The sequence below is a fragment of the Martes martes genome (assembly GCF_963455335.1).
Source record: "Martes martes genome assembly, chromosome: 2".
In the NCBI taxonomy this organism is placed as follows: domain Eukaryota; kingdom Metazoa; phylum Chordata; class Mammalia; order Carnivora; family Mustelidae; genus Martes; species Martes martes.
The window spans coordinates 134,867,960-134,894,113 of record NC_137889.1 but is presented as its reverse complement, the minus strand read 5'-3'; positions in this window follow the sequence as shown (position 1 = coordinate 134,894,113).

Below are 26,154 nucleotides of genomic sequence, written 5' to 3'. Positions count from 1 at the left end.
CTTATCTTACAACTGGAAGTTTGTACCTTTTGCCCACCTTCCTCCAATTTCCTATTTGCTCCACTGTCCACACCTGTAACCACAAGTCTGGTTGCTTTTTCTATGAGTTTCATGTCTCTTATATTTCTATTGGTGAAAGAGATGCTAACAATTAAGGAGAGATTGCTTTGCTTAGTATGCTGCATACATTATTCATAATGCAGAGGCATGATTCCCTTTTCCTTGCTGTGCTAATGCAGACCATCCATAAGGTAAAGTGGTTACCTATAAGCTCCTCCTTTTTATACCAATTTGTTCAATATTAGCAGACATGGTTTCTTTTATTGGACACATCACACACACACACTTTTTTTTTTTTTTTGCATTGACTATTTCTATTGTAAGCTATAAAAAGACATAACAGAATGTTTTTACACTCCCCCCACCCCACTTACATGAGAATTCTAAATTTTTGAATCTCTTAAAAGCACATGGACTGAGAGGCACCTGGGTGGCTCAGTTGGTCGAATGTCTGACTTTTAATTTCCGCTCAGGTTGCAGATCTGAGGGTTGTGAGATTGAGCCCGTCATTGGGCTCCATGCTGGATGAGGAGCCTGCCTTAGGATTCTCTCTCTGCTCCCACCCCTCCCCCGCACCAGCTTGTGAATGCTCTCTCTCTCTCTTAAAAAAAAAAAAAATGCGTGTGGACTGAAATAAAACCCATCAGCTAACAGACCAGCATAATTTTTTATTATTATGTAATCTTAAAAGTTCATGGAATTGACCATAAAAGTAATTGAAGACAGTGTCTCATTTCTTTTCTACTTTCATAAATAAATCCTGGCTGAAATCGTACTGTGTGAAACATTTATGGGAGGTAGCTTCTGACAAAAGTTTCAATGATCCCAACTCTTGTATTCATACCCTGTGTAGCACCCTCCCCTTGAGAGTGAGCTGGATCTAATGACTCACTCCTAACAAACAGAACATGGCACAACTGTTGGGATGTTGCTACCATGCAAAAAAAACTCTAACTTCTGTCTTGCTAGCCCTCTGTCTCTTGCTGGCATCCTTTCCTCTTCTTATTTGCTTGCACTGATGAAACCAGCCGCCATTTTGTGAGCCGCTCTATGGAGAGGCCCAGGTGATCAGAAACTAAGGAAGGCTTCCAGTCAACAGCTGACCTGAGTGACTTTGGAAAGCAAGTCCACTCCCAGCTGGCCCTCAAATGAGACTATGGCCCCTGCCAGCACCTTGCTTACAGCCTGTGAAAGATCCAGAGCTGGAAGATTCAGCTAAGTCACGCCCAGATTCCTGAGTCACAGAACCTGTGGAATAATGAATTATACTTTAAGTCAGTCACTAAGTTGTGGGATAATTTTTAGGAAGCAGTAGATAACTAACATAGTACTCTCTCAGATGATGAGGATATGATGATGGCTAAAGAATGATCTGTCCTTAAGGAGCACATGGTTTTAGAGTAGGTTCTAGAGTAGTTATAGGAACAGCATTTTTTTAAAAAAAATTATTTATTTATTTTGACAGACAGAGATCACAAGTAGGCAGAGAGGCAGGCAGAGAGAGAAGGGGAAGCAGGCTCCCCGCTGAGCAGAGAGCCTGATGTGGGGCCCTGAGACCATGACCTGAGCTGAAGGCAGAGGCTTAACCCACTGAGCCACCCAGCCGCCCCAACAACATTTTTAAGGATGGAGTGGAGAGTGCTATTCCTTCTGCCAGGTGTTGTTAAAGGAAATTGTGTTGAGTTACTGGTACTGGGCCTGATTAAGATTTCTCTACATTAAAGAGTGGGAAGAGGACTGAAAGTGTGGGAACCAGCAGGGGCAGGTGTGAGAGAAAATGGCATGTTTGGGAAACATCAGGTGGTCTGGTGAGGCAGGATCACAGGTGAATGAGGGGGGATCTGTAAGAGTATGTGTGGGACAGGAGGCTGCAGAGATTAGTTCAGATGGTAGGAGTTGTTCTTTTACCAGTGATAACATGAAGGACTCTGGGTTGAAAACGTGTCTGTTGAAATTGTTGAATTGGTATCAACCAAGGTATGAAGAACACAGAGCCCAAATATAGGGCAAGAAAAAAAAATGCCTTTGATGTTTTATCACTCACATAGTCTGTGCCTAGATGATACCAAACTAACAAATTAAAAGATTGTCACATTATTTGGTTTGATACTTAAAATGGTTTTGTCTGATTTTTCATTAAGTTCTTTCTGTGTGGGTAAATATATTTAAAATCTATTTTGAGGTGATGGATGTGTTAACTAACCTTATTGTGGGAATCATTTTGCAACATATACATACATCAAATCATTATATTCTGTATCTTAGACTGACACAATATTACATGTCAATTATATCTCCTTAAAGCTGGAAGGAAAAAAAAAATCTGTGAAAACACGAAATGAAACAAAAATCTGTTCAAGGAAACTTACCCCTTTCTTATGGGTTTCAAGGGCCTTTTGACAGAAAGCCATAGTCTTTCCCTAGGAATAACGACAGAGAAGTCCATTTTTTTTTTTTTTTCACTGAGCAACCCCTCTCCCTTCACTTTGCACACTACTACCATATTCTTGAACATGGAGGTGGAGGGAAAGTTAAGATTCTGTGCTGGTGCCATTTTGCTGGGGAAAAAAATGTGCCTTTGAATCATAAATATACCACTTTTCAAATTTCACTAAGCTTGTGTTCAACTCTTTCCCAGTTAAATGATCAAATAGTTTAGCATTACCCATTCTGCTCATATTTCTTCTGAAGTTTTACATTTTTCCTCCCTTGGGTTTATTTGCTTTATCCTGGGCCCTTTTCCCCACTGGTAGCCAGTACTAACGGCCTTCTTGGATAACTGATATTTGCTTTATTAGTTGCCCAGCTGGTGTTAATATTGGGATGCCCATTTCCACGAGAATCAGCAGGGCTTTTTAGAGGGAGGGAACTTCTATTTGTTGCTGCATGAAGTGGGACTGATGAAGTCCTGGGCTCCCCAGGGCTGGCCTGGCTTGGTTCAGTCATTGGAGCTCAGGGATGTTGATTCTGATGATGAGTCTGGCTTGTTAGATTCACTTTTTGCACTTCTTTCTCAGTTGGGGACATTTATTCAAGAATCATTGCTATGGCAGTCTGAGTGAATGAGGTCACCTTGGTGTATATGAAACAGCGGCACACATCTATCAATCCCAGATCTGGGCATGTTTAAGCCTGCTGCTTGAGAAGGGACAGACTCATTCCCTTGGTTGAGATTTATCTGATGCCTGATATCAATTGCACTTAAATCTCACTCCCCCACCTGGAGTTCCTGCTGATATCTAAGTCCTCTTTTGCACACTTCAAGTATGGTGGTTGCAGTGCCAGAAGGAGAAAAGGTTGAGTGGAGGTCAGGTCTATAAAAATATCAGAGAAAGCTTGGGTAGGTCTAAGAATCACTGTAAATTTTTACAGCTCCTCTATGTTCTCTAGTCTTACAAAAAAAAAATTACATTTCTTTAAACTAACACTAAATTCAAATAAAAAAAATGAAACTATCTCTTTTGAGTTATATTCTACATAACACCCTAACTGTATATTTCATTGTACCAGTCTTAAACATTCATTAATTCCCCCCCCTTTTTTTTTTTTGAGTTGTGTTTTCTCCATTGTTGTCACTTATAACAAAGAACTTTCAATAGCCAGGGCATAAGATTATAAAAAAGGGAAGAAAATCCCAATCTCTGGGCTTCTCCCTATTTGGAGCCCTATTATTTCTACGAGACTTTTTAAGTCAAGAAAGTCAGGTTGTTTTGAAGGTTTGGGTGTTATTTCCTTTTCACAGTTTTCCAGAGCCAAATGCTTTATGTCCCCATTCAATATTTCTTTTGTTCACTTTGCTGGTGAACGTTTCTCTGTAGGCCAAACTAAAGCAGTGACTTGGTGTCTTTCTTCTTTCAGTGCTGACAGATGCTACTTTAGTGTTAAGAATGTCTCATAGTCTGTATTAGTCAGGGCATGCTTTGATAACAATCAACTGCAATCAATTACAATCAACTACAAACAATTTAGTGCTCAGTGTCCCACATCCTCGTCACTCTTCCTTAAGCTACCGTATTCATCTGGCACATTGTTGCCTTCTGAGTTTTTACAGGCGGATAGTTCACTAAATATCACGCCACCATGTGCTAGAGATGGTCATCCTTGGAGATTCTGATAATGGTTTCCTTTCTGTCCTCTCCCTGACCTTACAGTTAAGTGTTCTTCTGGTAGAGCAGAATTCTACTTGTTGGTACTGATTTCTGAATCAGTCAGGATTTGGATAGGTTATGCTGTAGGGAAAGAGAACTTCAAGATTGCCGTGGCTTAAATGACAAAGTCTTATCTCTTACTCCTATTATACATTTTAAGGGCCTTGGCTCTATATTCCTCACCCAGAGATCCAGGCTGAAGGAAGATCAGTATCTGCTTCTCCAGTTGCCCTGGATGGGCTCTTAGCTTAGCTACTGCTAGATAACAAACAACTCCAAAACATAAACAACTATGTACTTGCTCACTATTTTGTGCTTTGGGTTGTGTTTAGCTGGGCAGTTCTGCTGTTCTTGCCTAGGATCACTTATGCAGCTGCTGTTAGGTGGTGGCTTGGCTGGGGACTGGCTGCTGCTGGGTGGCCTCAGTCATATGTGTGGGGCTGGATCTCTTTAACCACCCATATTTTAATCTTCAAGGCTCTAGCCTGGGCTTGTTTACATGGCAAGATTGTTACAAGAAAGAGTGAAAGGCAAAGTTTTATCTTGTGGACAGTGCTCACATTGTCATGTTCACCACTTTCTGTTGGTCAAAGCAAGTCATAGAGCCAGCTCAGATTCAAAAGGAGGGGAGAAGCCCACTTTAAAAAAATTTTTTTTTCTTTATTTTTTAATAAATATATAATGTATTTTTAGCCCCAGGGGTACAGGTCTGTGAATCGCCAGGTTTACACACTTCACAGCACTCACCACAGCACACACCCCACCAATGTCCATAACCCCACCACCCTCTCCCGAACCCCCTCCCCCCAGCAACCCTCAGTTTGTTCTGCGAGATTAAGAGTCTCTTATGGTTTGTCTCCCTCCCGATCCCATCTTGTTTCATTTATTCTTTTCCTACCCCCCAAACCCCCCACATTGCATTTCCACTTCCTCATATCAGGGAGATCATATGATAGTTGTCTTCTCCGATTGACTTATTTCGCTAAGCATAGTACCCTCTAGTTCCATCCATGTCGTCGCAAATGGCAAGATTTCATTTCTTTTGATGGCTGCATAGTATTCCATTGTGTGTGTGTGTGTGTGTGTGTGTGTGTGTGTGTGTGTGTGTGTATATATACCACCTCTTCTTTATCCATTCATCTGTTGATGGACATCTAGGTTCTTTCCATAGTTTAGCTATTGTGGACATTGCTGCTATAAACATTCGGGTGCATGTGCCCCTTCGGATCACTACGTTTGTATCTTTAGGGTAAATACACAGTAGTGCAATTGCTGGGTCATAGGGTAGAAGAGCCCACTTTTTGATTGATGCAACCACAGAGAATTTATGCCTATTTTAATCCACCACAGCAGGAAAATGGGATTGTAACAAAAACAGGTACTTGTTCTTAAATCTTTTGCCTGGACATGACAATTGTCACTTTTACTCACATTTTATAAAGCAAAGCAACTCATATGGTCATGCCAAACTCAAAGAGGATAGAGAAATGATTCCTACCCTTTATTGGGAAAGTAGAAAGCTTAAAGTATTTGGGAAATGGAAATAAGTATGCTAATAGAAGTTTTCCAATAGTTGAACATAAAGCCTTCTATCGTTAGGGATTGATAAGTTTCTTGAATTGGTTTTCATTAGTGTGCTGCTCAAGTAGAAGAATTAGCCAATCAGATTCAAGGCTCTTACATTATATATGGGCTGTTTGTAAGACTTTTATGGTTCTATTTTGTATATGCCCAAGCCTTCCCCGATGTTTAATTATTGTGCAGCTCTGCATTCACTATAATGATCTTTGCTGTTTGTCATCAATATCTTTTTTTTTTGAGTGTAGCATCAACATACCAGATTTCAGATATTGTTCTTAAAGTCCTCTCATAATGTTTATTACTTATTGAAAAGATGAGTCATCGATGTGTCTTTTTATTTCCTTATTTAAAAAACAATAATCCGATGGTATGGTTGTTAAGATGATTAAGAAGACATCATACACATAATTGGAATCTCATATGTCACAAGTTTAAATTTAATAGTAGTAATATTTGACATGGACTTTGAAGAGATAGCAATAATTTGGAATCCCTGTGGAAGTCATACTGTTTCAGTCAGAGATGGTCTTTGTTTCTGGAAAGGCTGGTGAGAGATTAAGGTATGTAAATAAGTCGTAGAGTATTCTTCACTGTTTTCTTTCTAAAGATTTTATTTATTCACTTAAGGAGAGAAAGAGCCCGAACAGGGGGAGCCTCGAGCAGGGTCAGGGAGGGTGCTGGTAGCTGGGGTGGGGAGGAGATGGGGGTGACAATGGTGGGGCTTGATCTCACAACCTTGAGATCATGACCTGAGCTGAAACCAAGAGTTGGCTGCTTAACCGACTGAGCCACGCAGCTGTCCCTTCATCGTTTTCTTGATGAAATTAAATAAACCACATCAGGTAAATAGTTATATACAGCTAGATATATATAAAACTTAAAAAATTTATTTTTACAAGTATGAGTTTAGATTGAGTACATTAGCATTGTAATCTGTTGAGAAGTCAGTCAGCTGGCAGAGTGAGGCAGGGAACTCTCTGCAGATATGACTTTCGTAGTGGGCAAGAGTATGGGCTCTGGAGCCCCATGGGTCTGGCTCAGGAACTAGCAGTGTGAGGACAAGCGCACAGGTGGTCACATTTCCAAGCCTTCCTTGTAGCCCAGCGGTGGCCATGTGGCTGAATTCTGGCTACTAGAATGAGAGCACCAGGAGCAGGGCTTGTCGCTTTCAGGCATGGGCCAGATGTGCACCCTTCCATCTGTGATCCCCACTCCCCTTCCCCCTCTGCCTGCTGAATGGAGAAGGCAGGGTGGGGTGGGGTGGGTGGGAGGGGGGACAGGGGAGTGCCATGGTGGGGGGATGGGCCGGAAGAGAACCGAGATGATAGAAGCTGCCTGGGTCCTTCTGAAGTTGACTTCCTGTACCGGACACGTCCCCTCCCACTCCTCCTGCCACCGCTGCGTCAGGCAGCATGAGCAACATGAGCAACAGTGCTGTATTTTGGCAAACCACTGAGATTTGGGGGTCTGTTAAGATAGCTAGTGTTACTCTGTTACATATATGGTTTTAGGTGAAGTACATAGTCCTTAATCAACTTCACTTTCCTCACCTATAAATTGGGGCAACTAACACCCACTTTATGGGATTGTTGTCAGAATTAAAAGAGGTGAAGTTTAGGGTGCATGAGTGGCTCAGTCAGTTAAGCATCTGCCTTTGACTCAGGTCATGATCCTAGCGTCCAGAGATTGAGTCCTGCATCGGTGGGGGGGGGTCCCCTGCTCAGCGGGGAGTCTGCTTCTCCCTGCTTGTGCTGTCACTTTCTCTCTCTGTTTCTCAAATACGTAAATAAAATTTTAAAAAAGAGGTAAAGTTTATAAAGTGCTTGAAATAATGCCTAGCATATAGTAAATAATAAATGGTAAATAATAATAATAAATGGAAAGATTAGAGCATTTCTTTTTTGAAGCTGGAGCAAATTACTTCCCCCCGCCCCCCATTTTTCCTGATGGACTATGAGATTAGTCACAGTAAATAGCTTTAGAAACACTGAGGCAGAATTAACAGTTTATTAAACACTTAGTTGGGTACCTTAAGCAAAGTGGAAAAAAAATAGAAGAATGCCCTACTTGATTTATTTCTTTGGCGATGAGAAGAAGTCATATGGAACCAGCCAGATGAGGAATATGAAACCACAAGCTCCTAATTCACCATATTACTGGACATCAGCATTTGTTTGGAAAACAAATAAGAGCTGATACCAGTGTCTACAAGGCACTGTCAAGATGCTGCACATGAATTAACTCCTTCATCTTCACAGGATCCATATGAAGTAGGCACTACTATTATCCCCATTTCACAGATGAGGAGATTGAGGCACAGACTGGTCAAGTATTACCTTGCCTAAGATCACCCTGCCTAGCAAATGGCAGAGCCAAGATTTGAATCAGGCTGCCCGGCTCCAGAGTCCACGTTCTTGACAACCATACCACACACTCGCAGAGACATCAGCAGCATAGGTTGCCCATCAATATTTGTTCAATAAATGAATGATGCCACTTGACATGTTTTCAGAAGCGTATATCACCCATGGGGGAATAGGAACCTTATGGAGAGTGATCAGATCCCTGATCCTTTTAACTATTAAAATATGTTGAAAGGTGGTGGAAGGAGGTGTCAGAGGGCCACGCTAGATCCGTCAGAGGCTCAGCATTCACCAGATGGGCACAGCCTCTGCAGGTACGGCACTTGCTTTCTGGTTGTAGGTATTTGGATGGCACTCTGATTGCAGGCTAACGTAATGAGACTGGAACAGGCCAATCAGCGTAAATGTCCACCCTCGGCCCTTTGAGAAGCTTGTGACCTGGGCTTCGCGTGCTCTGCAAGGAGGTGTCAACAGACATTATGCCTTCCGCAGCCCTGTTCTGTCGTTGTAAGGAAAAAAGAAATGTCACTGGAAAATGAAAGCACAATTTACACTTAATATTCCCCAAATCACGCTTCGAAGCTTATCTGCTTTTCCAGCAATTTTGTGATAGATATCGTTGCTTATTTTGTGTTACAAGCTACCCACAATCGGTGGTTTTTTTTAAAATCAAGAGATCATAAGGTGAATGACAGTATAGTCGCCACTATCTGTCTCCAGAGGTGCTTGCACACATATATCTATATATAGATCTATACGAGGAGAGGAAATAGACCAAGTTGACCTATGATTCCTTTCTTCCTAAAATTTTCCTGTGTCTGTGTCATAGCTCTGATCTTAAATCTTATTTGGCAAGTCACAGAAAGAACTAGTTTATCAAAGAGATAAAAAATGGCCTATTTTTTGCCTTCTGAATTTCAATGAAAGAAGAGTATTTGTCTTCACTATTGATCTATTCCATTGAGTAGTTCTTGTGATGATTACCACTTTTCTATATTTATAGAGAATCAGCACTTCATAAATGTCAAAAGGCACTTTGCTTTACATAAGTGTCAGTGTTCTAACATTGCACAAAGTTAGCAATTATCATGAGAACCACGTGTGGAAACGGGAAAATAAATAATTACTAAGGGAAGTAAATTTTTTTTCTTAGTAGAATTGGAAAAGGAGGAAAAGTCCTTTATCATCTGTCTTATTTTGATCGCCTGTCCTTGACCATGGAGTCACTGTGGTATGGGGACTTTCTCACCTCCCTTTCCCACTTGTTCTGTGCATCAAAGGTCCTCTCTCATGGGGCTTGAATATCAAGTGGGCTATAAAAATCTCCTGCAATGTGAGATGCTTGTACTGGGACAGAGAAAATTACATTCAATCATAGGAATCAGAAAGGGCAACCTTTTGGGGTCCTATGTAATTATCGTATTAAGGTTTATAAAGAAACTTCTATATACTTTCATGACAATATAAGTGAAGGTTTCAGACAATTTTTAAAATTGAGGGTGGAGGGCTTCTAAGTAATGCTTAAGAGCTGTCCTGACCATTTACCCTTCACTGAATTGACCAGCTCTTTCATGTCCAGTAGGCATAATCTGTGCTGGGAGGTTCGGTTTTGTTTTGCTTTCCTTTTTTTTTTTTTTTTTTGGTCCTCGGTAAGGCTACTTTGAAAAGTTGTCATAGCAACACTGGCCACTGGTCACAGATAATATAACAGGGTGAGGAGGTGGCCTCCTCTGGACTCCAGGCTTTGTTAGTTCCCGCTGTTGTGTGCTGGAATGACTTGTTCAGAGACAACATTTTATTGCAGCAAAAATGTTTGATACCGGAGACCCCTAAAAAAGCCATAGCTTGTTCTCAAAATGGATAAGCCACCCAAACCACCCCCTCCCCCACTGCCCTCTGTACCCCACCACCTCTACTGTTGTAACGAGACCTATGTCTATTCTCTTGGTAAGGGGATTGCCCTTCTCCACTAAGTCGTTCCCCACCACGTGCTTATCAGATGATGTGAAGTTGGGGCGGAGAGTGTTTTCTCAGTAGCTTTAGATGAGACAGGCAGCTTTCCAGCATTATGTGGAAACCCTGTACAATGTTTCATTGTTGCTGTTCAGTCTGCCAGCAAAGTTTGAGATGTCCTGGGTATTTTTCAGTGGAATTATGTCACCTACACATAGTTGTTATACATGTTATGGCTCTTGCTTTTAATGACTGTGCTAAGTGATTTTACTCTCATAGTTCAGAGGGACAGTTTGCAAAGCTGTGTATTTCAGGAAACTGAAAGGAATGATGAATTCCATCTGTCTTCCTGGCACACATTCTTGCTTCAGGTTTTCTGGGTTAAGGGTCCTGGGCTGTCACATTTATGTTGATTAACTTTTCATGTCTTTCAATGGGTGGAAAACTTTCTGCTTTCATATTTTGTTCTTGTTTGATTTCTGGGATTTTGAGAAATCTTCAGGATTTCTTCCGGAGTCGCATCTCTCCTAGCCCAGCTCCCTGAGGTCTTACCCGCCTCTGTCTCTTCTGTTCCGTTTTGCCAGCTTCTCACTTTGATCCTATAGGAACGTGCTAGACACCTTGTAAATTTTGATCGTGTTGAGTTTTAGGAGGGACAGACAGAAAGCACAATGTGGATGAACGCTATTTTACTAGCACATCTTTATGCCGAAGTCTCTCAAAGGGTTATGGCCTTATGTCAGGAAGTGGAATGGAGTTGAGCCTCTCCTGCTGATAACTGACCATTCCCTGCTTGAAATCAAGCACAGATGTGTTGGCTGCAGGCAGAGTGTGTGAACTGACACAATTTTACAGGCTGAGCTGATAATTGAGAATATGCATGTATTGCAAAGGTGTCTCCAACTGCCATGGGAAGCTAGCAAAAAGAGAAGACAGTAATTCTTGCTCTGGGATAAGCCATTTCTATGTCTGGGCATTTCCATCAGATCTATTGCCATGATTATTTTGAATACTCTTATGTAGATTGAACAAAGAATGTATTTTGCCTTTCATCCCAATGACTCTGGTGATATGTGGTCCCTGATTTTGATCAGCTGAGGTAGTGCCGTGTGAGAGAGCAATGCAATCATAAATGAGGAGGCAGCAAAGATAAACTACCCTGTGCTGCCCATTCACCTCCATCCTTTAAACACAGATTGACTCTGGGACATGAAAGGACTACCAAGTAGTTAACCTGCATGAGCAGCAGTAGAGCCACAGCAGATGAACTGCCCTTTGATGGAAGCATCTCCTGCCTCCTTAATTATGTCCCCAAGGATTTGTTTGTCGTAACAACCATAATGGCCACATTGCAGTGGCCACGTGGGAAAGAAGGGAGAAGGACGGGTAACCGGCGGATTGAATTATGCAGGGACAGTGGTTCTCAGAATTCCCATAGACGGCGGAGAGGAAATTGGAGCGTGGTAGGGAGTAAATCACAAAGCATCTTGATACTGTTTCAGATTTCACTTTCCTCTAAACCTGCAATGCCCCCACATAACCCAAGAATTGAATGTTTGTAATTGAAAAGATTCTGGGATAAAATGTTCACGCTTCCGCTTTCCCAATGGGGTGGTGGGGGGAATGTCACATGGAAAGACTTCCTGGATTCATCTGTGGTACTGACTTGTAGCTCTAAATGGCAAAATTTAAAGATATCAAATGCCATTATGTCCCCTGTTGTAGGGAACCATAACGGTAGTATGAACGATGGGGTCCCATTTACTATTGAAACGATGTTGTAGAAATCGACATTGGGGAAGGTATGGGCTATGGTGAGTGCTGTATTGTGTAAGACTGGTGATTCACAGATCTGCACCCCTGAAACAAATAATACATTCTATGTTTATAAAAAAAAGATGTTGTAGAAAAACTAAATGCCATGAATGTATGAAATACAGTGTCATACATGTATTTCTCATGAAACACAATGTCATTGGGCATACAGCTGATGCTCAGTAATGATCTGAATCAAAGAAAATGTGGACTCTGCTGCCTTATCCTGTAATTCAGGACAATGTCCATCGTATATTTCAGTTCAATCCAGCAACCATTTACTACCAATTATTTGCAAGGCACTGTGTCAGGGGCTGTAGAGAATAATAAGATACAACTGTTGTTGTGTTGGTGGTGGTGGTGGAGGTGACTGACCTCACCAGACAAATGTCATATCTATAAAACATGTAATATTAGCCTTACAGGAGAGCTACCAAAAAGGTATCCCCAAAGACCATGATGCGGATGTATGAAAATTACTTCTCAAGTATGGGTTATTGGGGCAACCAAGTGGTGGGCGCTGGGACCACTCCTTCGGTTAGGCACGATGAAGGTGATACAAGATTGAATGCATATTTGTAGCCTAGAAGGAGCATATGTGGTGGTTTTATTGAACTTTTCACTTTTTAAAGTGTGCTGTGAGGTTTGTTGGGTGAACACATATTTTTAGCCCAACTGACCTGTGTTCATATCCTCCTTCCACGCACGGCTAGTATTGTGAGGACTATAAATCTCTGTGGTTCTTAAGTTCTTTTATCTCCACAAACAGAAATGATATTCCCATTAATACCAATTTCCAGGGTTGTTGGAAGGATGAGAAGAGATAACACATATAATGTACTTAATACAGAATCTGGCATGTGGAATTAGCGCCCTTCTCCGTCTTTTCCGCTTTTATCGCAGAGTGAGCTTACACAAGTCGGCCTATTAGTCTGCTGTTTTTGCCTTGCCTCAACTGTTTATTTTCAGCAGCCCTAAAGAAACGTAGGAAAACTAAGAACCTGTGACTAATGAGACAGGCAATTCCCAAGATGGAGGGGACCCAATACAGGGAAGAGTGTATTGTCTGTGTTTACAAGACCTACTGTTGATATTCGGGGAGTTATTTCAAGCCTCTTTCACACACATGATCTAAAATTCACCTCATTCACTGTTGAATTATATTTGAAAAGTAGCCCGCTTCTGATTATGAATTTGTTTGACTGATGAATATTTTATTCACAATAAGGCATAGTCCTATTTTCATTTCCTTCCATATTTGGATTTTTTTTTCTTTTTTGCTAGGATTGAATGACAGTATACCTCTGACTGAAGGTGGAGGTGGATTACATTTATTTTTTTCCTCCCTGGAGTCTGAGGCTCTGCCAGGTGTTAATTGCATTCTAGTACATGGTTTCTCCTTCTGGCCTATCTTGGAAATTTCTAGGTTCTCTTTCTTTCCTGAAGGTTTCCTTGAAACATATATTTCACTTCACATCCCTATTTTCCTTTTCTCCCTTCTAAGATTCTTTTTGAAGACAACCAGATTGTAAGCTCCTTGAAGAAAGTCCATCTGTCTTAAATCTCTTTGCTTAAGAAATACTTATATGCCCACAGCCCAGCAGAGTATATGGTAAATCAAATTCTCTATTTGCAACACTCAGGTTCTTTATTCTAGTGACCAAAGCATTGTCTTCATGGAACATTGTTTCTAATTCTCCCTGATGGGTCAGAAAAAAACACAAAACGCTGTGCCTGCAGAGTCACAGCAAATGGATATTTTTTTCATTTTATACAGGACGCATATTAATTTGTAGATCTTGAAAATACACTATCAGCATGGCAGATTTTCCACGATTCACTACATTGCTTGCTCCAAAAATGTTTCCTCCATCCTGTTCAGGCCTTATAGCTGTAACTCATGTTTAAATGAAATCACAAACAAGTGCCAACTTATGGCAATTCACCTCATTATTTAATTACTTATTTATTTATTTTTCTAGAGTGAGAGAGAGAGAAAAAACACAGGGTGGGGGCCAGAGGGAGAGAGAGAGAGGGAGAGAATCTCGAGCAGGCTCCTGCTCAGCATGGAGCGCAACAAGGGTTCAGTGGCACAACCCGAAACCATCGCCTGAGCTGAAATCAAGAGTCAGAAGCTCGACTGACTGAGCCACCCAGGTGCTCCAATTCACTTCATTTTTAAGTCATTCTATCTCTTAAGAGGCATACAGTAAATTGATATTCTTCCCTTGGTTATATAACCGATTTTTTAAAAAAGATTTTGTTTATTTACATATTTAGAGAGAGGGAGAGTGAGAGCCAGTGGGGGGAGGGGCCGAGGGATAGGGAGAGAGAGAATCTCAAGCAGACTCTTCAAGGGGCCAGTTGCGGGGCTCGATTTTAGGACCCCAAGATCGAGACCTGAACCGAAATCAAGACTAAAACCCCAGGCGCCCCTGCATCACCAGATATTTATTGGGCTTTCATTATATTCCAGGCACTGGGCTAGTTGCTGGAAATACATAGTGAGCAGGAGACCTAGGAATGAGAGTTCATGACTATAAAGCAAACATTTTCCAGGCTTCTTGCGGTTCATGCTCAGTCAAGGTGTTTGAAGAAGTCCATTCGGCTTCTTAGTTAGAAGAGCACAGACAAGGACTCCTGCTGGTTAAATAAATCCCTGTGGGGGCACCTGGGTGGCTCAGTCCTTAAGCGTCTGCCTTCGGCTCAAGTCACGATCCCAGGGTCCTGGGATGGAGCCCCGCATCGTATTCCCTACTTGGCGGGAAGCCCACTTCTCCCTCTGTCACTCCCCCTGCTTGTGTTCCCTCTCTCACTGTCTGTCAAATAAACAAATAAAATAAAATGAAATAAAACAAACAAACAAAAATCCCTGTGCATAGTTTACTAGACTATCGATGATAAGGAGAAAACTTTGTTTCCTGAAATTCCAGCACAGATTAGCAAAATTATTTTAAATCCTTTCAACTTAGAAAAATTTTAATCATTTAAATACCCTTTTATTCACACAGACCTTCCTATTTTGTGAGAAACACTGACCACACTGACTGTCAGTTACTCCTCAGCACCTGGAGAGGTGCGTTAGGGTCCATGCTAGTCTGCAGAGTCCCCGTGTTGAGAAGTTGGTGGTAATAGTTTGCTAACAGGCATTCTTAATAAATGATAAAAATAACCTTTTAGGTACTTAAATCATTTTGCTGCCAAGGGCATACAATCAGGCCCATTGCCAAATGCTAATTAATGATACAAGTGGAGGATTTTATTTAAATTTGTTATACTAATATGTTGAAATATAAATAGAAACTGCCAATTGAGAGAAACTTGTCAAAGGGTAGAATGTGTAAGGTGAAGGAACAAATACAAAACTTTAAAATAACAGACCTGCTGTGTCACAGAAGTTCACCGGAAGATCATTTATTTGTAAAAAGCTTTGTATAATTTAGAGTACTCAAACTACTGAAAAATATGTAAAATAATGAGGATTATTTTAGGCTCCCACTTAGTAAATACGATGAATTCAACTCAGTTGGGAGGGAGGGTATGGCTAGATGGATAGTCTGAAAGCTGTCTCTTTAGGGGAACATATTTGCCTATCTTAATATTTACATTTCTGGTTGGTGTTAATCCTGAGTTTATTTCCAGCCCCAGTAGCTGCTAATGTCATTTTAAAGGTCTTTGTAATTTGCAAAGACAGTTCATAGTAGGGATATGGTATCACCCATGGCCAGTGGTTAGCAACATTTCTTACGGGCTCAGCACAACGATGACATATTGCTCGATCCAGATATGTCAATCTGTCTTCCACTGGGAAGCCCCATGGTTTGGCTTTTTACCGCTCTTGCTCCTGACATGCCCTGATGGCTTCACTAAAGGCAGAAGGTCCACCAAAGCTGAGAGGGCGGTGGGGGCGACACACCGTTCTATTCTTACTAGGGATGTGAGCAAAAATGAGAAGTTGTTTTTTCCTCTTTTTTTCTTGTGTTAGTGGAAAGATTGGATCTACGATCTCTAGACTGTTGTCTGGCAACTAACCACTTAAGTTAATGAAATGAGTAATACTGGCTAAAGAAACAAGCACTTGGTGTCAGGGAACTGTTTATAATCATCGATCTGATGGGATCCTCCTCCTTGGGAGGCATGGAGATAGTGAGTAGGGACCTGTCGACGTTCCCACATTGAACAACAGTGTGGGATTTCACCTGCTTTGTTCTGGTGGCTTTGGGATTTCCCAGCTCAGTGCCTTTGTTTATGCTAATTTCCCTTCCTAGCACAAGCTTCCTCGTCCTCCGGTTCATTCCTCTCTCCACATTCATCCATTCTATCCAGCTCAAATTTCTCTTTCATTGGAAAAACATTGGAGCGCTCCATCTACACTTGATGCCTCATTCAGCTGAAAGAAGACAGTGAATAAATTTAGAACGCACTGCATGAATGATACTGCCTAGAATCATGAGACGTATGTCATCAACTATCTTGTTTTATAATTGCTTGGATACCTCTCCCTTCAAACAAGATTTCACACTCAGGGAAGGCCGGGGTAACACCTTTGCATTTCTCACATCTCTGCACGGTGCCTCTCTTAGGAAAGTCACACAGTAAGTATTTGTTGACAAACTAATGAATGAACACAGAGGACTGAACTCAAATGACCAGTGTCATCAACAAGCTGGTGACTACCGTGTGTCATTCTCACTGTGAAGCTACGCTACCCCGTTCCTCCACTCTTTACTGTGGCTCTAATGCCAGGAAGGGGCCTGGGTGCATCTCATTAAGGGAAACATTAACTTTTTAACACGCATCCAAATGGTATAAACATCTGGGTGTGCTCAAGATAGACACATTCAATCTGCATTACCAACCCACTACAGAATGCCTGACAAGGCTTTTCAGTGTTTCTTTTTGCTTACAGAAGATCTCAGTCAACATTTGGATTCTGGTAAGTGTGGGGTGATGTAACTCCCTCGGCAGCACAAGGAGATCATATTTTTAGTTGCTCTTCTCAAGACCTGCTATCTTCTACCTTGAACCCTAAGGACAAAATAGAACTCTTGCCTTTACGGAGGAGGAAAGGGAGGCTCACAGATGGTAAAGGAGTTGCTCAAGGTCTCACAGCTTGTTCTTGGCAGAGCAAACCCGCAGAGTTTCTGTATCCTTCCTACTACCCATCTGAATACAATATAAATCAGACGGCTGTGCTATTTGAGTATCAGATAGAGACCAAACCCTTCATTTTGGACTCGTTTAGACACTTTCTCTAAATCAGCTTGAGCCATTTTTATCTTCAGGTATTAAGCCTCAAACGTCTCTGTCAAGTAGGCTAATTCACAGGTGAGGAGACTGTATCATATATAGGTTAAGATGGTTTGTTTGAGGCCAGTGATAACTAAGCCCATGCAGAAACCAGAGTTACCACCATTTGAGCTTTTAATTTGACATTTAATTCTGGCAGAGGGAAAAAAAACATTTATTTCTCTCTGCTGTTGGTAGACCAGCCCCCCTTGGGACCGATAACGGGCATTTATAATGAAAATTGTTACTCTATCTACTCACGCATCTGTGGAGGCGAAGCAAGGCGGGTGATAGCAAGACCCAGAGCTCCTGCTCCCGGCGATCTGCCCCCGCAGGGCACTGAGCTTTCCTGCTCAGACCTCTCCAGGTGTGTGGGGGGCTCCCGACTGGTCGGGTGTGTACTGACGACCGAATTTTCAGCTTTAGGAATTAAGCAGCATGACTGACTGTTTTTCTTGCTTTCTGGGGTGATCCCCTCACCCTCAGCCCTCAAAGCCACCCAAGGGCGTTCTCTTCATTGCCACTTGTAATGGTGGCAGCTGTGAGGCCACGGATGCTGATGCCGAGAGCTGTCTTTTGGTTCTTCTAATGATGCCCATCTTTAGGCTTCTGAGTGTCAATGAATTCTACACAGAAATGGAGAATGGTTCTCTTCATTGTTTTGCCTCTCTTGGGTCCTTAAACATCACAACTTGGGGATAGGGTCACAAAAGTCTCTTTAGAAAACAGCTTTTTCAGGGTGTCCGGGTGGCTTTAGTCAGTTAAGTGTCTGTCTTCGGCTCAAATCATGATCCCAAAACCCCGGGATGGAATCCGGCATCAGGCTCTTTGCTCAGCAGGGAGCCTACTTCTCCCTCTGCCCTTGACCCTGCTAGTGTTGTGTCTCTCTCTCAAATAAATAAAATCTTTTTATTTTTTAAAAAGATTTTATTTATTTATTTGACAGAGAGATAGAGAGAGAGCACAAGCAGGCAGAGCAGCAGGCAGAGAGAGAGGGAGAAGCAGGCTCTCCACTGAGCAGGGATCCCAGTGCAGGGGCTTGATCTCAGCACCCTGAGATCATGACCTGAGCCGAAGGTAGCTGCTTAACCGACTGAGCCACCCTGGTGCCCCGAAATAAATAAAATCTTGAAAAAAACCCCGCTCCTTCAGACTCTGTCCTCCCTGACTTGAGTACAATATGAAGCCAAGTGGCATGATGGGGATAGGTTCTTTATTCTTTATTATCTTCCCTGTATTCTTCATTTCTCCCTCTTCTTTTCCCAGACCCCTCCCAAAGTCTCCTAAAACAAAAAATCATTCCTTGCTCTCCTTCAGCAAAACACCAAATCTTTCATACCAATGCATGAAAATAACTGTTGGAAAAGGGTGACAGACCCTGTTCCTCAGATGAGTGGGCACTGCACAAATGTGAAACCCCTCGCTCCTGCTGTTTTCAGAGTCGCACTCTGTGTCCTACCTCTTGACATACACGATCATATTTAATTCTCCCAACAATTTGGGAGGTGACACTATCATCCCAAATTTACAGAGAGGTAACTAAAATTCACAGAGATTAAGTGAAGGTGCGGGAACTTGCCCATGTCAGTTATACGTAAGATATCTGGGATTCCAACCCAGGTCTGGCTGGCTCCTCAGCTAAGGCTCGTCTCCTGGGCATACTCGCTTTGGTGTTATGGAGCGGTGCAGCAGACTTTAGGATGCGTGACATTTGCCTGGCATGCTTGTTAAAAAAGCAAGTCACTGGGCTCCATCCGAGGTCCCAGGGATTGTCATCACCGCAGGTGATTCATACCACAGGACACTATGGGAAGCTCTGTTGTGAAGGATGTCTGTGGCGGCGGGAGCAGAGCAGCATCCGTTAAAGTAAATGGAGTAGGATCTTTATACCATCGTTTTTGCTTGAGCGCTTCCATCTGGGTCAAAGGTCACACCGATTGTTAACATCCGTGTCCCGGGGTGCATGTGGATGAACACAGCATTTCCTGAGGTCCCCGGCTCATCTGCTTCAGAATAGGGCGTTTATTTAAAGATTGTGGATATCCCAGAACTCTCACAGATCCGCAGATCTGTGTGCTTTGAAGCCCAGGAACCTGCATTTTTACCATGCTCCGAGCTGGATATGATGCACAGTCAACACTAGACATAAAAACAAACAAATAAACAAACCCAGAAACAGATTCAGTAAATAGCTCTTTCTATGCAGCTTCCAAAATTAGTCTGTGTTTCTGTGTTTCAGGGGTAAATAAATGGAAAAAGTATTACCGAAGGCATCTCCAGGTTTGATTTCAATTATATTTGTCATCCGGGCTGTGCCTACCTGTTCAAATCAATACAACAGAGAGGGGGAGGCACGAGAACATTATGAGAAATAGACGAAATCAGAGCATATCAGATTAATCCTTTTCTTTCCCCCTGGGTCCGTGAAGTGTACATTTCCTAGTTGCTTTTCCCCATAGGCTTTCAAAGGAGATGCTGGGCCCAAAGTCCTGTGAGAATGCGGTTGATTGAAACTGCAAGAATATTGGAGCATAAGGGCTAGAATTAATTAGCATCCTTAAAACAGCAGCACTAGGCCCTTGAATTTTTGGAACATATGAATGGTAACTGTTGATTTCTCAACCCAAAGCAGAACATCTGTTCTTTTGCAGAGAGTCTAGCAAAGATTGCAATGCAGAGTCAGGTGGGGGTAGTGTTGTCAGGATACGCCGTTCGTATCAGAGCTGTCCATTTGGATTTATTATTAGACGGCACTCAGCATAATTGCTTTCTCAAGAATTTTTAGATGTCTGACACACTGTACATCTTGTGGGGTTTTATTGGGCCTTAATCCTCTGTAAAGTTATTCTAATCACAAATGCACACGCGAAGTATCCATAAAGTGTAACAATCTGTATTCAGACTTAAGTTTTCATTAAACGCAATTCACTTATTCCCATCAAGTCATACCCTTTGTCCTATAGCCCGCCTGGATCTTTGGGGGATATAAGCGAGTTGGGGAAGAAAGGAAAGGTGCAGATGAAGGAAGGGAAAGAAATGGAGACAGATGAACTTCTTGTTTTTGAAGAAGTAAATGACTCTGCCCCAGAATAAGAGAACAGGAAGGTAGCAGCAAAGCAAATTTAACACTTAAAAATAAGCAGAATTATTAAAAATATTAGGCACAGAAGACTCATCCAGTGCGTAATTGTACAAAAAGTGTCATCAAGATTTTTATCATTCATTTATAATTCTGTTTTAACTCAAGGAGTCAGAGAGACATCGGGCACCGTCCCAGTGTTACCACACACTCATTCTGTGATCGTGGGGCAAGTTATTTAAATTTTGTATGTAAGGGGAGTTTATGTAAAATGGAAATAAGTGTTCCTTCCTTTCAGTGTTCCATGAGGATGAAAATAAAAAAAAAAAATAGAAGCAAGGGCCTAGCAAAGTGCCTGATGTAGAGGGCATTTGAAAATGCTAGTTACTTTTCTTCCTTCTCCTGTTTTCTAAGTGCTGTGCAGCTGATAGTTTTATGTTCAGACTTGATAGAATTGGATTATTTAGTTGCCGCTTCACTAAATTAATTGGAAAGTGAACAGCTGACTACATTAATTTTCTGTCTGGTGCTCTACAAACAAATACAGGTTCTTGTTGTTAGCTGAAGTGGATGGAGATCCGTTCCGTTAGGACCGAGGAGCAAGGGGATGCTGGAAAAACAGATTCCTTTTCATTTTTATTCAATAGGTTATGTTTTGTATCCCGTGGTAATAGAAATGAAAAATCAAAATATTGTGGCGTTCTCTTTCGTTGCACATTCTGCCACACTTTGGGATACTCAGGCATCCTTCAGAGTCTGCGTGGGGGAGAAGGCTTAGCAGTGGGAGGTGTGGCCTGGGGGCAGGTGCTCATATGGTCTTAGCTTCTGCTCCTTGTTTTGGGATGCCTCTGTTCCCTTTCAACTGCTGAGATTTTGATAGGCTTTAAAAACATTAAAAATGCCTCCCCATTAGTATTTTCAAAGTTTACAAACTATAGAGTTTATTATAAGGTATATAAGGGGGCCTACTGAGTGGAAAATGAAAGGAGAGCTCAACAGCCAGATTTAGATCATTTGAGTCATTACAAACTTGTTTTGTTCCGGTTTATACCTTAATGGCTTGATTTCTAGTTACCTCAAGTTGGCTCGATGGTGAGTGATTAACGCTGTGTGTGTATAGCTAGCACCTCTGGCTCTTCTAACAGGCTTGCAAATTATGCCATTTGTTAACTAAATTAATTCAGCCTGGTGATTTTATTTCTCCAGCCTCCTTCACTGGTGAGTGCTGTCTCTGTGATAGGGAATGCTTGTAAGATTTTAGATTTCACCTGGCAACTGTTAGCTGCAATTTCTCTTACCCGCTTTGTCATTATCACCTTGACACTAGGAATCGGAATTCCTATATAGCAGGAAGAGAGATTAAATTTAAAAATAAAAGTTAAATAACATTTTATATTTTCAGCTTTCACAGAAGATTCCCAAAACACTTTTCAAGGATTCCTCATGCCTTAATCTCAGGTAAGAGAGAGCTACATTTTTATAAGATAAAATAATACCATATGTTAGCTGTAGACTTCGAGCAGTAACTTTCTGCTTTCTTTCCCTTCTATAAGGATGAAATAGAGACAGTGGTGCTTCCAGAGTAGGTGACAGAAATGAAATGAGCACTAAGATTAGGAATCGACACTCTGGTCTGCCACAGGAAATAGACCAACGAGTTATGAAATGATCGAGTCTGGGTTTTTCTGTATTGGTACCTATCATCGATCTGTCTGTCTGTCTATCAATCATTTATCAGAGAGCCAAGATTTTGGTAAAGTCCGTGCTGGTTGCTAGGGAAGCTCTGATGGATATTGCGGTAATATTAGACTTAGAAGATGTTGAAAAAAAAATCTAAATATTAAAAAGAAATAGAGGGTGGCTGTATTGGTTCAGATAACCTGGCAGTAAAAACAAATCCATTCCCATGGTTCCTTTTTCCTGTGCCCCCTTGCAGAAGGTACAGTGTTCTCTTGGCAGGTTGGTTTTTTGAGTCGATGCCAGAAGGAAGACACACAGGTGTCACAAGAGTATTTTTTTTCCGGAGCCTCAAAAGGAAATCTCAGGTAGTTTTCGTTAGGAAATGGTATTCATTGCTGAACTGCAAATTAGATTGCAACTGCTTTGGGCATTCTTAGTAAATTATATAGCTAAAACCTGGAGCTATACTAAACCCTTTGAATTTAATTTGACTGCTGGCAGCCATCAATGGTTAAAAGATTTCAGAAAACGTGAATGCTAATGCTTGAACGTGCTGGTAGGGGATGTTGTAGGAAAGACAGGTGGCTCAGGGTGCCAAATAAAACACTGGCCTTTTACAGACCATTCAAAAACTAATACAATAAAAGTGAATATACTGCATAATATCACCAGTAGCGCTAATGTAATCAAGGCCCACACAGCCTTCTGAGGCACAAGTTCATTTTCCACCTTCTGAGTTATTACTAGTACAATTTACCTCTCTCTACGCTGCAGTCTTTATTCTGGGAAGACTTGTCTCTCCCTGTATTGCTGGCCTGTGTCCTTTTGCATGCTAATGCAATATTCTGCTCTAACCTGACCATAACAGATTAGCAAGTATCTCTGACTCCCTTTCTTGCCTAATGTGATGCCAGTCGAGCAGGGAACCTGACGTTTATCTTAAACAGTCCTAAGCATTTTTCATATGAAATTCAATTAAACTATTTCCTAGTCTAAGTGTCTGTTCAGTTTCTCACCTTTCAGCAAAATGAAGTTTTCCTTCCTGTGAAATACTTAAAAGCAAGCAATTGGAGGAAGGAGGGAGAAGAGAGGGTTGGGGGGGAGCGAACCATGCTGTTTGGCGCAGTCAGCTAATTGTTTCAGCCTTTGTTTTTCTGTTCCCCTTGAAGATGAGCTGTATTTTAATTACCGCATAAAAGATTTGTCTTGATTAGATGGCTAGGAGGTGTCAGTGCTTCTGAAAGCGATGAAAATGCATAGAGAAGGGGAAGGAGGCAGGAAAAGTGGATTCATTTTGGAAACTTCCTAGACTTCGGCGGTCCTTTCTCGGCCCTAGCCACCACACACCTCATTTCCTTGCGGTTCCATTTTGGGTACAAACAGAGCTGTGGGATATTTGATGACACGGCGGTCTGAAACAGGATCCTCTTGGCTCGGAATAAGGAATGTGTGGATGAGAACTTTGCCTGGAAAGACATCAGGCAAAACCTCTCCGTCTTAATGCCGTGAGAGGTAACCTCCACGCATCCGGGACCTGCTGCTCTGTTTCCTGAGACTGGAAAGAGAGCACAGTTGGCCAGCCAAGGTTCAGACACTGGGTAGGCGATGTGGGTATCAAGATAAATAAGGCTAAAACCTATACTGGCGGGGCTCATAATCAGTGGGGGAGGTGGGGGAGACAAATAAATGGGCACCTTGCTGCATAGAAATTCTCTTAGAGCATTCAGAGGCGCTCCAGGAGGACAGAAGATAGAACGCCCAAGGTCGCCGGTGGGGCATGGGTTGGGTAAGCCTTCTTGGAGAAGGTCATACTTGTGCAGGCTTGTGGGACAAGTGATGAGGGGAAGGGACGGACTGTGAGGTGCTCACAAATTTCGTAACAAGTTGGTTACTGGTAACATCAGTGAGGGCAGTTGAAGGAACTTGTGAGGGAAACAGGTTGCCCAGCTTGGAGGAGAGAAAGGACGGCAAAGGAACTCTTTTGGATTTTTTTTTTTTTTTTTTGGAGACATTTACCGGTGGAGCAAAGGGGCAAGATAGATCCCTAATTAGAATGTTTTCAGTGTAGGCTTGCATGTACGGCAAAGAAAAACGTTGATACCTGGATATTTCTGGCCCCAAAGTATTGCTATTAAAGAAAAACCAGACTCCATTAACTGTACATTTTTCAAGTAGCTAACGCAATTAATGACATCAGAAGACCATTGCTCAATTCCCAATTTTTCGTTTGCTCTGTAGCACAGCATTTTAAGGGGAATATTCCTCAGGGAATCTATGAAATTGTCTTCTCTTTACTCTGGACATTTTTTGACTTTTTAAAATTAGCACAGATCTAGAACCTACTTTAGTTTAATACATTGGTTTAAAATAAGTGTATAAGATATAAATGAGTCAGTTTCACATAACAGCTAAAGAAGCAGTAGACATTTAACCTATGGTAAGATTTAATTGCATAAAGAGTGCTTTTTTTAAACATGCAAAACACTTTGATTCGTTTATTTTTTAAAATGATAATTTCCAACTTCTTTATAAAAGTCAGCATGAGACCCACAAATGTCATATTTTCTCCTTGTTTTCTTTTTATTATTAAACTGCATAACATTTTCAGTGCTCTCAATGAAAGGGCTTTTCAAATCTGGTTTGTGTTAGAGGAATAAACATAGCTGTCCGGTCTCCACCAAGTTAATTTTACAAGGTAAGGGAGGAATGCAGGAACTTGGGGACTCGAGTGTCTTCGTGTGTAAGAGAGAATCAGCCCTTGGTTGGACACTGAGTTCAGGTTGATTCTGGGCTAAGTATACATGTACCCTTTGGAGTTTAAGCTTTCAGCATTCAGGACCACTGCCAAGTGGAAATGAGGAAAAAGAGTAAGGAAAGTGTTAAAAATAAAAAAAGAATGTTGCCAACTCTGGAAAAATTTGCATCATAAAATGGCATCATATTTTTATTGTGGCAGGCATAATTTCCCTATCATTGCCACTGGAGTTTGTTTTACTAAAAGTAAGTGATTATTCAATGCCTGATGAATATGTGATCCATACGTAGTCATTCATATTTATTTATTTATTTTCAATCCTATTTCTTCAACTTTTTGGTTTTAGAAACTGACAGGGACATTTTGAGGTCTAGTAAGATCAATAAATGTTGAAGCTAAATTTTAGGGTTGTGGGAATACTGTGAAAAGTTTGATTAGATTGTTTCTAGATAGAAAAATATACATTTGTCTTTTTAAAAAATTTACTCAAATTTGGAAAAAAATTACCCACAAATTAGGAAATGAATGTCAGGAATCATTGTGCAATGATCTAATGTGTTAGGTCTCCTTCCTTGTGCCTCATATGGGAGACGTTGAGATAGTGACTGTGAGGCTTGATTTGAAGTAGTCACATACACAGAAGAAAGCCACTAGACCTTCAGACACCTGTGGGAGAGCCCAATTATTTAAAGAACATCTGAGTCAGAAAGCAAATACATGGGACAAGAACGATCAAAGTTGGTAATCTTTTTCTGAAATTTTCTGTATTTTTATATTAATTTTTATAAAGCTAGGAAGCTTCTTGAACTTAAATGGGGATCACTGAGGATGATTGTTCAGGTTTGTCCTTCAACTTGGTGATGTCGACTCACAATATTCAAAATGAAAGGAGTATAATTTGTTGAAAATCAGCAAATCACAAGTTTGTCCTCAGAATGCCTAGTATTTTCTTCTGTTGCAGTGACAATGAAATGTTTTCCTCAGAGAGAGACAGAAATTATGTATAAACTAGGTGAAGAAAATCTTATCACTTGCAAAAGGAAAGACCAGAAAGTTCTTATTGAAAAGTCTAGAAAAGGCAATTTGAATCTCCTACTAAGGGGACAGATTTTAACCTGTTATCCAGTGCAATAGAAGATATTTAAAGCTATGCCATACATCTGGTATTAGAATCTGCTCCCTGAGCCTGCCTTATTGCTGGCTGTTACTCAATAAAGCATAAAAGAGTTTTAGTTCAATTTATCTTACTCGTATTTGTTGTGGGGGAAAAAAGCCATATGAACCACCAATTTAAATTTATAGTTATTTCACAAAAGACAGAGGCTTGAAAGAATCTTAAAAAGTTAATGCAGTTAACATCCCTGTCGGTCAATTTATGATACTCCCTCAAAGAAAAGCAGTTTTAGAGAAATGATATTTCTCATAAGGTCT